Source organism: Siphateles boraxobius, unplaced genomic scaffold (genome assembly GCF_051911475.1).
Source record: "Siphateles boraxobius isolate OS27281-9 unplaced genomic scaffold, OSU_SipBor_1 6, whole genome shotgun sequence".
Taxonomy (NCBI): domain Eukaryota; kingdom Metazoa; phylum Chordata; class Actinopteri; order Cypriniformes; family Leuciscidae; genus Siphateles; species Siphateles boraxobius.
Window position 1 is genome coordinate 3,799,442 of NW_027509186.1, and position 12,969 is coordinate 3,812,410.

At 41.3% G+C, this 12,969-nt stretch overlaps 10 non-coding genes across 10 annotated transcripts; all 10 read left to right on the plus strand.

Annotated features, from left to right (window-relative positions):
* Positions 1-1,194: 1,194 nt before the first annotated feature.
* On the plus strand, positions 1,195-1,267 carry trnav-aac (transfer RNA valine (anticodon AAC)). The gene has a single exon. It is a non-coding gene; the product is annotated as a tRNA-Val (tRNA).
* Positions 1,268-1,727: 460 nt separating this feature from the next.
* Positions 1,728-1,800, plus strand: trnav-uac (transfer RNA valine (anticodon UAC)). The gene has a single exon. It is a non-coding gene; the product is annotated as a tRNA-Val (tRNA).
* Positions 1,801-2,014: 214 nt separating this feature from the next.
* On the plus strand, positions 2,015-2,087 carry trnav-aac (transfer RNA valine (anticodon AAC)). The gene has a single exon. It is a non-coding gene; the product is annotated as a tRNA-Val (tRNA).
* Positions 2,088-2,210: 123 nt separating this feature from the next.
* trnav-cac (transfer RNA valine (anticodon CAC)) lies at positions 2,211-2,283 on the plus strand. Its single transcript has one exon. It is a non-coding gene; the product is annotated as a tRNA-Val (tRNA).
* Positions 2,284-7,381: 5,098 nt separating this feature from the next.
* On the plus strand, positions 7,382-7,454 carry trnav-aac (transfer RNA valine (anticodon AAC)). The gene has a single exon. It is a non-coding gene; the product is annotated as a tRNA-Val (tRNA).
* A 670-nt stretch (positions 7,455-8,124) lies between these two features.
* On the plus strand, positions 8,125-8,197 carry trnav-uac (transfer RNA valine (anticodon UAC)). The gene has a single exon. It is a non-coding gene; the product is annotated as a tRNA-Val (tRNA).
* A 337-nt stretch (positions 8,198-8,534) lies between these two features.
* trnav-uac (transfer RNA valine (anticodon UAC)) lies at positions 8,535-8,607 on the plus strand. The gene has a single exon. It is a non-coding gene; the product is annotated as a tRNA-Val (tRNA).
* A 435-nt stretch (positions 8,608-9,042) lies between these two features.
* trnav-aac (transfer RNA valine (anticodon AAC)) lies at positions 9,043-9,115 on the plus strand. Its single transcript has one exon. It is a non-coding gene; the product is annotated as a tRNA-Val (tRNA).
* A 670-nt stretch (positions 9,116-9,785) lies between these two features.
* trnav-uac (transfer RNA valine (anticodon UAC)) lies at positions 9,786-9,858 on the plus strand. Its single transcript has one exon. It is a non-coding gene; the product is annotated as a tRNA-Val (tRNA).
* A 2,902-nt stretch (positions 9,859-12,760) lies between these two features.
* trnav-aac (transfer RNA valine (anticodon AAC)) lies at positions 12,761-12,833 on the plus strand. The gene has a single exon. It is a non-coding gene; the product is annotated as a tRNA-Val (tRNA).
* The last annotated feature ends 136 nt before the right edge of the window (positions 12,834-12,969 follow it).

Below are 12,969 nucleotides of genomic sequence, written 5' to 3' on the forward strand. Positions count from 1 at the left end.
TTGAAACTGGGCGGAAACTGTGGGTAATTTTTGCAAAAATTTCGTATGCGATTTTCTGTTGAGCAGGTCAGTACACTTGCAGGGATGTTTGTGGTTTAATCTCTTTAGAAAAGGACAAAAATAAAACAAATGACCATTGAGGTTTCCTGTACAGTAATGTAAAATGTTCGGTCTGCCAACAAAATTAGCAGCTTTTTGCCATGTTAAAAACACTGGGCAGTCTATAGTTTCAGTCGCTTTTGAACAAGCGTACGCTAGAAGAGGTGGGAATGAGATCCAGACCAAGTTTCCGTAGTGTAGTGGTTATCACGTTCGCTTTACACGCGAAAGGTCCTCAGTTCAAAATTGGGTGGAAACAAGTGGAGGCATGTTAAATATAAATGCTGCAATTCGCTACAAAACCCTTACTTTTAAGACAGGTGAAGGCCATCGTATCAAGGAGCTGTAGGCAGACTGCCATGCCGAATGACACTGGGTGCTTCGCAATATCCCTCCTCGTCTCCTCGTTCCTCTGTCCTCCATCCTATGACCCGGAAACCGATCGAGCGCAGCCATCTTGAAGGACATCTCAGTTCTCTAATTGCACCGCGAGGAGGCGAGGATCGAGGAGTGAGGAGGCTTCCAGAGGAGTCATGAGCGAGGATACACAGGTGTATCCTATGCGGAAGAGATTTATCGACTAAACGTGACGCGCGTATACATTCTCCTCCCCCTTCACATCGATCACAATCTGTTTTAATGTATACTTTACCTTTGCAGTTTATATAAACCACACATTACACATATTTCAACAGGGTATCTTGCTTTATTATCATTTATTATGAATTTCTTAAATAAACAAACTTCAACAACATAAGGGCAGATCCTTTGAGCGCTGCTGATGACGCTATGAAGTGACGCGCGAGTGATCAAGTATTCCAATGAATAAAAAAAGCTTTCATTCGATTCCTCCGTCCTCATTTTCTTTCCTTGCGTACTTCCCTCAAAACCTACAGGGGGTGGAGCTGAGACGCTAGGAAAGGAAGCGAGGAAAGGAAACGAGGATGCACAAATAAGAAATGAGAAGCACCCACTAGGTGGGTGCCGAATGACCTCTGTTCTGTTGTTTGTGGAATTTACAGACTGTCACACTGCTTGCAGGGCAGATTATGGGAAGGAGCCATCTTCTAAAAAGCACATCCCTCTCAACAATAGGTTTCTGTAGTGTAGTGGTCATCACATTCGCCTAACACGCGAAAGGTCCTCGGTTCGAAACCGAGCAGAAACAGTGGTTGGATTCTGACAGAAAATGTAAACTCTTTGGCACGCTAGGTGGGTGCAGCGCTTATTTCCTTTATATGCTTTTTAATAAGCGTGCACCTAAAGATTTATGTCTGCAACCTGAAGACGTGTTTGTTATGTAGTGGTTATCACGTTCGCCTCACACGCGAAAAGTCCCCAGTTCGAAACTGGGCGGAAACTGTGGGTGATTTTTGCAAAAATTTCGTATGCGATTTTCTGTTGAGCAGGTCAGTGCACTTGCAGGGATGTTTGTTGTTTAATCTCTTTAGAAAAGGACAAAAATAAAACAAATGACCATTGAGGTTTCCTGTACAGTAATATAAAATGTTCGGTCTGCCAACGAAATTAGCAGCTTTTTGCCATGTTAAAAACACTGGGCAGACTATAGTTTCAGTCGCTTTTGAACAAGCGTACGCTAGAAGAGGTAGGAATGAGATCCAAACCAAGTTTCCGTAGTGTAGTGGTTATCACGTTCGCTTTACACGCGAAAGGTCCTCAGTTCAAAACTGGGCGGAAACAAGTGGATGCATGTTAAATATAAATGCTGCAATTCGCTACAAAACCCTTACTTTTGAGACAGGTGAAGGCCATCGTACCAAGGAGCTGTAGGCAGACTGCAATGCCGAATGACCTCTGTTCTGTTGTTTGTGGAATTTACAGACTGTCACACTGCTTGCAGAGCAGATTATGGGAAGGAGCCATCTTCTAAAAAGCACATGCACCTCATCAATAGGTTTCTGTAGTTTAGTGGTCATCACGTTCGCCTAACACGCGAAAGGTCCTCGGTTCGAAACCGAGCAGAAACAGTGGTTGGATTCTGACAGAAAATTTAAACTGTTTGCCACACTAGGAGGGTGCAGCGCTCATTTCCTTTATATGTTTTTTAATAAGCGTGCACCTAAAGATTTATGTCTGCAACTTAAAGACTTGTTTCCGTAGTGTAGTGGTTATCACGTTTGCCTCACACGCGAAAGGTCCCCAGTTCGAAACTGGGCGGAAACTATGGGTGATTTTTGCAAAAATTTCGTATGCGATTTTCTGTTGAGCAGGTCAGTACACTTGCAGGGATGTTTGTGGTTTAATCTCTTAGAAAATGACAAAAATAAAACAAATGACCATTGAGGTTTCCTGTACAGTAATATAAAATGTTCGGTCTGCCAACAAAATTAGCAGCTTTTTGCCATGTTAAAAACACTGGGCAGCAGTGTTGTAATGTAACGGAGTACAAATACTTCGTTACTATACTTAAGTAGAAATTTCACGTATCTGTACTTTACTTCGCTATTTAAATTTATGTCAACTTTCACTTTTACTCCACTACATTTCCTAGATAAAATGTATACTTTTACTCCGATATATTTCCACAATGCATCTTCGTTACTCGTTACTACAAAATAAAATCAGAAGAAATGTGTGCGACTGCAATAAGGGAGGTTTGGCGAATCACTGAGCTAGATTGCATCACGCACGCTACGCACGCTGTTTTTCAGCGCGAAATGCTTGTTTGTTGCCATTTCCAAAAGAGGAGGAAGCACAACTGTGTATACCGCCATGGAAGCACCTGAAGGACCTGCCGTTCTTATCGTAGACGACCACCCCGACGATAGTGGTGAAGATAACGTTATACACCCGTGGCCGTATTTGCAAGAAATGTTTTTGTACATTGGAACGAAAGATTCTTCCTACCGGATGAAGTGCCTCTTATGCCTACCGAAGAAAACTGAAATTTTGGCATTCAAAAACTCCCCGTCCAACCTGAAGAAGCACATCGAGGTAGGTTAAATTAATAGTTATACAGTAAAGACACAATGTCAATGTGATTCAACATTAGTTATCATAAGCCGTATCAGAGATATCTGGCTAACGTGATGGCCAGGCTAACGTCTGCTTGTTAACGTTGCTAATTAGCTGATATGGCGCACATGTTTAACTAACGTCAACGTTACACCACTGATTTTCCCCTGAATTTAATTCAACAGAGAACTCTCAAAGATATGTCCATAATACTGAAACACACTTAACTGGTATATCATAACGTTAACTGCCGGGCCGAATATTTCCTCAGGTAGGCTAATGTTAGATTGAGAAATATTTTTTGAAAACTGCTACGTTAATCAGTGGGAGGTTAGAAAGTGTTAAAGGCTATTCACGTCTTCAAAAGCATAATATGTTTAGTCAAACTTGAGATTTCCTTTTATGTTAATGAACTCAAAACTCAGTGGTTATTGCATAATGTTGGGCTAATGTTATAAATTGTGAATGTAGGCTTGCATTGTTGATCAAAGTCACAGTGCTTTTTTCTTTCTTAGTAAAGCAGCTAACTTAAGGTACATGCAGTGGGAGCTAAACGATAACACAAGTACAGTATAGGCTACAAAACACAAACAACGGCAGGTTGTACCAGTTAATAGTGTTATTGCCTAGTAAGGGTGGCAGTCTGAGTGTTTATAATTCTAATTTAGTAAAACAGATAATATGGTGACATTTAAGTTAACACGTTTTTATAAATGAAACCATATTCCCATCAGTGATGCAAATTAGATCTAGTTCCTAGTAATTTGCATCACTGATGGAAATAGTTTCATTAACTTACTTGCAGTTAGATAATGTTTAACAGTCAAATGACAATTGTTTGTGTTGTGTGACTTTTAAATCTTGTAGCTAAAGTTGCTCATTAAATGTCTCTTCCTCTGAAACAGAGAAAGCATGTACACCACCTCAAAAAGTATGAAGAGCTTACATCAACAAAGAGAAAAAGGGCTCCTGAGTCTCCCACCACCACCTCCAGCATCAAGCAGAGCACATTGGTGAACACCAGGACTGTGTCTCAGATGTCCATTGACAAAGCTATAGTGACTTATGTGGTCCAAGGACTCCGGCCATTCCATGTTGTTGAAGAACAACCATTTAAAGATTTTGTGAAGGAACTGCAGCCTAATGCAAAAATTATGTCACGGCTGACTCTGCGCTCCATGATTGATGATGCCTTCAGGGGAATGAAGAGGGCTGTGACTGAGGCCATGAGAGGAGTTGACCATATCGCCACCACCACCGACTGCTGGTCTGTCAGAAGGCGGAGCTTCATTGGTGTTACTGCCCATTGGATTGACCCCGACAGTCTCAAAAGATGCTCAGCAGCTCTAGCCTGTAAACAGCTGAGAGGTTCGCACACATTTGATGTGTTGGCAAGTGCCCTTAATGACATCCACTCTGAATTTGAAATTCGAGGGAAGATTGTGCGAACAACAACAGACAATGCCTCTAACTTCATAAAAGCGTTCAACATTTTTGGTGAAGATGAGAACAATAATGCCATTGGAAGTGATGGTGATCATGGCAGTGCATCTCAACCAGGAGAGGAAGAAGAAGATCAAGAAGGGGATGAAGAAGTGGAGTGTGTTGATGTGTCAGCACTTCTGACTGAAGATGATGGTTTAGAATTCCAGCTCCCAAAGCACCAGCGCTGTGCTTGTCACCTCCTCAACCTAATAGCTACTGTTGATGCCATGAAAGCAACAACATCCAATGAGGCATACAAGAAACTGTACCGTTCAACATTTGGCAAGTGTAGTGCACTTTGGAACAAATGTGGAAAATCCACCCTTGCAGCCGAAACTGTTGAAGATGCTTGCTCCCTCCAGCTGCTGCGTCCGAATTCCACCAGGTGGAACTCCCTGTTCCTGGCAGTGGAAAGACTGCTGAGAATAATTAAAGAAAAGGGAGAGGGGACCATCAGAGTCATCTGCACTGACTTAAAGCTTCCAATGTAAGTAGGAATTATGTGTTTTATTTCATCATAATCGAACATCTGGAATGTCTTTCTTTGTCCCATTCTTTCGTGGACACTAAAAACTTTACATCACATTCTATCCCAACTTCCACTTCAATTTTACTGAATTACTCTTCCAGCAGTTATTTTGATGAATCCAATGAAATGGTTACAGTGTTATAAAAACAATGTTGTTGTGTTTTGTTTTCAACAGGTTTAATCCAGCTGAACTTGCCTTTCTCGCAGAGTATGCCGCTGCCATGAGCCCTGTCGCCCAGGCTACCAACATCTTGCAAGCAGAAGCAAATGTCATGATGGGGTGGCTACTTCCAACCATCAACCTGCTCACTGTCAAACTTGACAGAGTCAAGTTGCCACTGAAGTACTGCAAGCCTCTGGTGGATGCTCTACAGGTAACTTTTACTATTGTATTTATTTTCTATTGTCTTATCTCTTCAATGATTCATTTTTATTAATTTAAGTTTCTTTGCCACTTTGTCTCAATGCTTAAATGTTTTATGTAAAGTACATTTTGAATTGCCTTGTTGCTGAAATCTGCTATAAATAACCTGCCTTGCAGGTGGGAATCATGAACCGTTTTGGCCACATGTCAGGAGAACCAGAGTTGATCGCTGCTGCGATTCTGCTTCCGAAATTCCGAACGATGTGGACAAAGGATGAAGCCACAATCAAAACGGGTAAGATATCATGGGGATAGAGCAACATTAGGTGTATATTTTCACAATTTGTCATACTGGCAATTCACAAATCAAGATTCTGATTGCTGCACAACAAATTTACCCTTGGTACTAATAAAGAAACCTTGAATTATAGGTGCATGGATGGTACATGAAACTAAAATAGCAAACCTTAAATTAAAAGTTTGTGTTGGGGTCATGCCATGGCAGATTAGACAGTTGCATTAGTTGTATAATTTATATTTTTATCCACACTATTTCAGGAATTGACTACATCAGGCAGCATCTGGAAGAGCCCTCACTGCAGATAGGCGATGCCAGCAGGTCCACTTCGTCTGATGAGGATGACTTTTTCTCTGCCCTGCAGTCGTCTCAAATACAAGATGGCACCAAACAGCTGGATGGGTACATGGCCTGTTCAGCAGATCACATGGCCTTGCTGAAGTCCTTCCCAGCAGTGTGCAAGCTTTCTGTGAAGCTGAACACTCCTCTACCTGCCTCAGCGGCCTGTGAAAGGCTATTTAGCATCGCAGGACTTGTCTTCAGTCCAAGAAGAGTAAGACTGAATTCTGGCAACTTTGAAAACCAGCTTCTTTTGAAGATGAACAGACACCTTTTCAGTTTCAACTAATGACTGGCGTATTAGTAGCTGCTGGACATAGGTTGTGTGTGTGTGAGTGAGTGAGTGAGTGAGCGAGCGTGTGATGGAGCCCTACAAATGCCAATACCACATGACCAAAATGTTCTCCCTACCAGCAGGTTTTTTTTGTTGTTGAAAGAAATAAGTTATTTATTTTTCATTTTTACCTGAAGTTCATACAAGTTCATGTTTGTTTTTTTCTTTGTCAGCTCTAAAAATATGCTGTTTGTTCTTTGAACTTAAGAGATTGTGCCTGAAAAGTCCTGGAAAAGACTGATTTTGATTTGATAAGTGAGATTAAGAAGATATGGGAACCCTGAATATGCTTTACTGTAAGAAAGCCACAATAAATGTCACAATCAAAGTTCTAACCGCTTGCTTTTTTTTATATATATATCAAAAAAAAAAAATTTACTTTTACTTCAAATACTTAAGTACATTAAATATCAGAAAATTACTTTTGATACTTAAGTACAGTATATATCAGATACTTTAAGACTTTTAATTAAGTAATATTCTAAAAGGGAACTTTCACTTCTACCAAAGTCTTTTTCTAGTACGATACTTGTACTTTTACTCAAGTATTGCTTTCTAGTACTTTATACAACACTGCTGGGCAGTCTATAGTTTCAGTCGCTTTTGAACAAGTGTACCCTAGAAGCGGTGGGACTGACGTCCAAATCAAGTTTCGGAAGTGTAGTGGTTATCACGTTTGCTTTACACGCGAAAGGTCCTCAGTTCAAAACTGGGCGGAAACAAGTGGATGCATTTTAAATATAAATGCTGCAATTCGCTACAAAACCCTTACTTTTGAGACAGGTGAAGGCCATCGTACCAAGGAGCTGTAGGCAGACTGCCATGCCGAATGACACTAGGTGGGTGCCGAATGACCTCTGTTCTGTTGTTTGTGGAATTTACAGACTGTCACACTGCCTGCAGGGCAGATTATGGGAAGGAGCCATCTTCTAAAAAGCACATCCGTCTCAATAATAGGTTTCTGTAGTGTAGTGGTCATCACATTCGCCTAACACGCGAAAGGTCTTCGGTTCGAAACCGAGCAGAAACAGTGGTTGGATTCTGACAGAAAATGTAAACTCTTTGGCACGCTAGGTGGGTGCAGCGCTCATTTCCTTTATATGCTTTTTAATAAGCGTGCACCTAAAGATTTATGTCTGCAACCTGAAGACGTGTTTGTAGTGTAGTGGTTATCACGTTCGCCTCACACGCGAAAAGTCCCCAGTTCATAACTGGGCGGAAACTGTGGGTGATTTTTGCAAAAATTTCGTATGCGATTTTCTGTTGAGCAGGTCAGTACACTTGCAGGGATGTTTGTTGTTTAATCTCTTTAGAAAAGGACAAAAATAAAACAAATGACCATTGAGGTTTCCTGTACAGTAATATAAAATGTTCGGTCTGCCAACAAAATTAGCAGCTTTTTGCCATGTTAAAAACACTGGGCAGTCTATAGTTTCAGTCGCTTTTGAACAAGCGTACGCTAGAAGAGGTGGGAATGAGATCCAAACCAAGTTTCCGTAGTGTAGTGGTTATCACGTTCGCTTTACACGCGAAAAGTCCTCAGTTCAAAATTGGGTGGAAACAAGTGGAGGCATGTTAAATATAAATGCTGCAATTCGCTACAAAACCCTTACTTTTAAGACAGGTGAAGGCCATCGTACCAAGGAGCTGTAGGCAGACTGCCATGCCGAATGACACTAGGTGGGTGCCGTCCAAATCAAGTTTCCGTAGTGTAGTGGTTATCACGTTTGCTTTACACGCAAAAGGTCCTCAGTTCAAAACTGGGCGGAAACAAGTGGATTCATTTTAAATATAAATGCTACAAAACCCTTACTTTTGAGACAGGTGAAGGCCATCGTACCAAGGAGCTGTAGGCAGACTGCCATGCCGAAAGACACTAGGTGGGTGCCGTCCAAATCAAGTTTCCGTAGTGTAGTGGTTATCACGTTCGCTTTACACGCGAAAGGTCCTCAGTTCAAAATTGGGTGGAAACAAGTGGAGGCATGTTAAATATAAATGCTGCAATTCGCTTCAAAACCCTTACATTTAAGACAGGTGAAGGCCATCGTACCAAGGAGCTGTAGGCAGACTGCCATGCCGAATGACACTAGGTGGGTGCCGTCCAAATCAAGTTTCCGTAGTGTAGTGGTTATCACGTTTGCTTTACATGCAAAAGGTCCTCAGTTCAAAACTGGGCGGAAACAAGTGGATGCATTTTAAATATAAATGCTACAAAACCCTTACTTTTGAGACAGGTGAAGGCCATCGTACCAAGGAGCTGTAGGCAGACTGCCATGCCGAAAGACACTAGGTGGGTGCCGTCCAAATCAAGTTTCCGTAGTGTAGTGGTTATCACGTTCGCTTTACACGCGAAAGGTCCTCAGTTCAAAATTGGGTGGAAACAAGTGGAGGCATGTTAAATATAAATGCTGCAATTCGTTACAAAACCCTTACTTTTAAGACAGGTGAAGGCCATCGTATCAAGGAGCTGTAGGCAGACTGCCATGCCGAATGACACTAGGTGGGTGCCGAATGACCTCTGTTCTGTTGTTTGTGGAATTTACAGACTTTCACACTGCTTGCAGGGCAGATTATGGGAAGGAGCCATCTTCTAAAAAGCACATCCCTCGCAACAATAGGTTTCTGTAGTGTAGTGGTCATCACATTCGCCTAACACGCGAAAGGTCCTCGGTTCGAAACCGAGCAGAAACAGTGGTTGGATTCTGACATAAAATGTAAACTCTTTGGCACGCTAGGTGGGTGCAGCGCTTATTTCCTTTATATGCTTTTTAATAAGCGTGCACCTAAAGATTTATGTCTGCAACCTGAAGACGTGTTTGTTATGTAGTGGTTATCACGTTCGCCTCACACGCGAAAAGTCCCCAGTTCGAAACTGGGCGGAAACTGTGGGTGATTTTTGCAAATATTTCGTATGCGATTTTCTGTTGAGCAGGTCAGTACACTTGAAGGGATGTTTGTTGTTTAATCTCTTTAGAAAAGGACAAAAATAAAACAAATGAACATTGAGGTTTCCTGTACAGTAATATAAAATGTTCGGTCTGCCAACAAAATTAGCAGCTTTTTGCCATGTTAAAAACACTGGGCAGTCTATAGTTTCAGTCGCTTTTGAACAAGCGTACGCTAGAAGAGGTGGGAATGAGATCCAAACCAAGTTTCAGTAGTGTAGTGGTTATCACGTTCGCTTTACACGCGAAAGGTCCTCAGTTCAAAATTGGGTGGAAACAAGTGGAGGCATGTTAAATATAAATGCTGCAATTCGCTACAAAACCCTTACTTTTAAGACAGGTGAAGGCAATCGTACCAAGGAGCTGTAGGCAGACTTCCATGCCGAATGACACTAGGTGGGTACCGTCCAAATCAAGTTTCCGTAGTGTAGTGGTTATCACGTTTGCTTTACACGCAAAATGTCCTCAGTTCAAAACTGGGCGGAAACAAGTGGATGCATTTTAAATATAAATGCTACAAAACCCTTACTTTTGAGACAGGTGAAGGCCATCGTACCAAGGAGCTGTAGGCAGACTGCCATGCCGAATGACCTCTGTTCTGTTGTTTGTGGAATTCACAGACTGTCACACTGCTTGCAGAGCAGATTATGGGAAGGAGCCATCTTCTAAAAAGCACATGCCATGATATCACGTTCGCTTTACACGCAAAGGTCTTCAGTTCAAAACTGGGTGGAAACAAGTGGAGGCATGTTAAATATAAATGCTGCAATTCGATACAAAACCCTTACTTTTGAGACAGGTGAAGGCCATCGTACCAAGGAGCTGTAGGCAGACTGCCATGCCGAATGACCTCTGTTCTGTTGTTTGTGGAATTTACAGACTGTCACACTAGTAGTTATAACCATTCCGCTTATGTCAAAATGATTTATGACCCTATGATTGACAGGTGGGCGGGGCTAACCTTTGACCTTCCGGAGGGTGTTCCGGAGGTCCTTTGATGTAGGGATTAACCTTTGACCTTCCGGAGGGGTTGTTCCGGAGGTCGCTTAATTTAGGGATTAACCTTTGACCTATCGATCGATCAAGTTGACAGTTGTCTTTACCCTATTGACCTTTGTATGATATATGGAGTTGCCAGTTGTCTTTGCCAGTTGTCTTTGCCCCATTGATTTTGACCTATTGACCCCGGGGGGAAATAACTTCTTGGTGTGGGAAATCCCCTCCGTGTCGGGGTGAGAAAATAATTTTTCTAATGTCGCATATAGATTAGAATAGATTAGAATTACAAAAGTAAAATCATCTTACCGTTTCACTATGGTGAAGAATTGGATTAAAGTTGACAGTCTCCGCACTGTGTGTGTGTGCGTCTGTCTGTGAGTGTGTGCGTGTCATCCGATATCCTGGCATTCCTGAGCACGCTATATAAATGGGGATAGTGAGAAAAGGTTTTTCTAATACTCTCACACTAAAGTTGAAAAGCATGCTGCTCCTTTAAAAGTATATGAATGAAATATTTATAAAATTTACATTTAGTCATTTACAATTTTCACACTAACTAAAGTTGAACACATTGATCTTTTAAAAAGTATATAAATGATTATAAAAAATCTTTTCAAAACAAAAATAAATATCTTACTAAAAATCTACTGAAGCAGTCATTTCAGATTAAATAAGTTTAAAGTTTTTAAACACTCTGTGTTTTGACACTCTGTGATTCAGAGTGGTGGAGGAATGTGTGTGTGTGTGTGTGTGTGTGTGTGTGTGTGTGTGTGTGTGTGTGTGTGTGTGTGTGTGTGTGTGTGTGTGTGTGTGTGTGTGTGCGTGTGTGTTTCATGACACCCTCCCTCCCCTCAGTCTCTCAAACACCAGCGCATGACAGCAATGGTCTCCGCGCTAAGTGTGTGCGTCTGTCTGTGAGTGAGACACCACCCTATTCCTGCACCCCCTGCTGGGGGGTGAAAGTGAGAAAATATCTCCCAGTAACTAAAGTTGAACAACATTGTTCATTTAAAAGTATATAAATAAAATGCTTGCATCATTCATTGTAAATAAATAATATTCCAATTATAGCAGTCCAAAAATAAAAATCATCTTCCATTTAGACTGTTGAAGAAGCTATACAGTATGAACGGATGATCAGAAATAAAATCATAACGTGTTTCATGCAGTTTACGAACCGATGACAAAAATAAAAATCAGCTTACCGTTTCAGAGTACTGAAGAATTGGATTAAAGTTGACACTCAAAGCGCTAAGTGTGTGTGTGTTGCAACACTGGGAGATGTATCCATGGACCGTCTTTAGCACCTGTTGTTTTCACGATTCATACTAATTTATGGTCGCGAGCATATCCTGAAAAACAACAACTGTATAGAAAAGACTCAAAGGAGCCGGTACCGCTGTACGTGCCACTTCACCCTACCGATACGCTTTCCAATTAAAAAAAATCGTATCTCAAGAGAGGAGTGTCTCTTTTGTGACAGTTTTGACCTTCTATCCGTGAAATACGGCGACAAATGTTGGATAGATCTCTGAGAACGACCTCTCTGTGAACTCGCCTGTACCATTCATAGAACACACGCGCCATCTAGCGGACACACATAGTTATATCTTTCCCATACATTTTCACTGTATCTCAGAATGTATATATATATATATATAGATGACGGCTCGAACCCTGGCAAACCATATCTTGTCCAAACTTCAAGACTGCACAGCTCAACTCATCAACATGCAAAACAGTGAGTATTTTCTCTTTGTAATTCTTTTATGCTATGGTGTTTTAAAGATTGTTTTTTCACATAGGGTGTGAAACAATAGATGTGAATTTTTAAATATGTAAAATTATATTAATAAAGTATGATTTTTAAAAATATCTGGGTACAGATATTAAGTATCATAAACTATGATTTTAAAAATATAAAACAAATGACCATTGAGGTTTCCTGTACAGTAATATAAAATGTTCGGTCTGCCAACAAAATTAGCAGCTTTTTGCCATGTTAAAAACACTGGGCAGTCTATAGTTTCAGTCGCTTTTGAACAAGCGTACCCTAGAAGCGGTGGGACTGACGTCCAAATCAAGTTTCGGAAGTGTAGTGGTTATCACGTTTGCTTTACACGCGAAAGGTCCTCAGTTCAAAACTGGGCGGAAACAAGTGGATGCATTTTAAATATAAATGCTGCAATTCGCTACAAAACCCTTACTTTTGAGACAGGTGAAGGCCATCGTACCAAGGAGCTGTAGGCAGACTGCCATGCCGAATGACACTAGGTGGGTGCCGAATGACCTCTGTTCTGTTGTTTGTGGAATTTATAGACTGTCACACTGCCTGCAGGGCAGATTATGGGAAGGAGCCATCTTCTAAAAAGCACATCCGTCTCAATAATAGGTTTCTGTAGTGTAGTGGTCATCACATTCGCCTAACACGCGAAAGGTCTTCGGTTCGAAACCGAGCAGAAACAGTGGTTGGATTCTGACAGAAAATGTAAACTCTTTGGCACGCTAGGTGGGTGCATCGCTCATTTCCTTTATATGCTTTTTAATAAGCGTGCACCTAAAGATTTATGTCTGCAACCTGAAGACGTGTTTGTAGTGTAG